We start from the raw sequence: 1363 nt of genomic DNA on the forward strand, positions 1-1363 counted from the left end.
GAAGTCTCAAAGGATTGGGACTTCCCTTCACCCTTATCCCAGTTTTGTTGGTTCTGCCTGGGATACGGGGGTCGGTTCTGGTAGTTTCCTCCACTACCTCCAGCATTATTCTGATTCCTCCAGCCTCGGTTATTGTTCCCTTGATGGTTGTCATTGCTCCTGTTGTTGTTGGCATACCCTCCTGCATAGCACACAGCAGCTAGATTGTTACAGTCCTCATATTCATGAGGACCTCCACAAGTGGGGCAACTCTGACTTGATTGAGTCAAAAGAAGTTGCTCAGTTGTTTTTTTCTGTTCCATGGGCTTCCAGTTTTTTATAGTGTTCTGGAGCGAAGCCATTTGTGCAGAAAGAGCATCAGCTGAGCTTAGCTCAAGAACTCCTGCTTTCTTAGGAGCACTGTGTCGTGTGGAAGGCCATGAAATATGTTTTTTTGAAAGTTTTTCCAACAACTGGTAGGTTTCTGGATAAGTAAAATCCAAAAGATCTCCCCCTGCGGCTGCATCAACAGTTGCTTTCAATGGTGGGGTTAAACCATGATAAAACGTGTGAATGATGCCCCAATCAGAAACTCCATGATTCGGGCAGATTCGTATCAACTCTTTAAAGCGTTCCCACGCTTCATACAGACTTTCTCCATCATACATTTGAAAAGAAGCTATATCAGCCCTCACTTGGGCTTGTTTTGCTTGGGAAAAAAATCGGGTAACAAACTGTTCCGCCAATTGCTCCCAACTGGTGATTGTACTGTTTTTCAACCTTTGAACTCTTCTTCTATTTCTGAAGGTTCTCTCGGGTTCTGGATCAAAAAGTACTATTTCCAGTCCAAGTTCTGTAGGTTCTGTGCTCATACAAATGGAGGAGGTTTATTAAAACAAAAAGACTGCGATTAAACAGCAAAAATGTTTCCTTAAAAACGCCCTTTCTTGCCAAATGATCCCTGGCAACGGCGCCAATTGCTTGGTCGAACCGAGAGTTGCTTGGGAATATTTCTTTCAGAGAGCAAGAGTGTAGAGTAGTAATCAGGATTGCCAACAGGAGCAATCTACTCTGACTAAGAGCAACCCTCTTCAACTATAAGCAAGCGTACGTGTCAAGCAATATAGGGTATTATAGCCCCAGATTTATCGTCCTCAGGGAGCAGTTGTGAAGTAAGAAACGCTAAAGGAAACTTAATTTGTAAAATGGAGCAATAAAAGAAATCACTATTCTCAGCTAAGCTTCACAAAGAGCAATCTTTGGGCAGCTAGTTAAACAATGTTAACCATTCTAAACCAGATGAGAGCAGTGAATGACTTAGCATGGTCATCGAATAAAATGGCATCAATTGAAGTAACTTTAAGAGCAGTCAACGAAATGAAAG

The 1363-nt window shown here is 42.3% G+C and overlaps 1 non-coding gene across 1 annotated transcript; it reads left to right on the top strand.

Annotated features, from left to right (window-relative positions):
• The first annotated feature begins 570 nt into the window (after positions 1-570).
• Positions 571-675, top strand: LOC133301931 (small nucleolar RNA R71). The gene has a single exon (XR_009750265.1). It is a non-coding gene; the product is annotated as a small nucleolar RNA R71 (small nucleolar RNA).
• Positions 676-1363: the final 688 nt, after the last annotated feature.

The sequence above is a fragment of the Gastrolobium bilobum genome, unplaced genomic scaffold (genome assembly GCF_033153095.1).
Source record: "Gastrolobium bilobum isolate Gb01-03AN ecotype WA unplaced genomic scaffold, APGP_CSIRO_Gbil_v1 utg685, whole genome shotgun sequence".
In the NCBI taxonomy this organism is placed as follows: Eukaryota; Viridiplantae; Streptophyta; class Magnoliopsida; order Fabales; family Fabaceae; genus Gastrolobium; species Gastrolobium bilobum.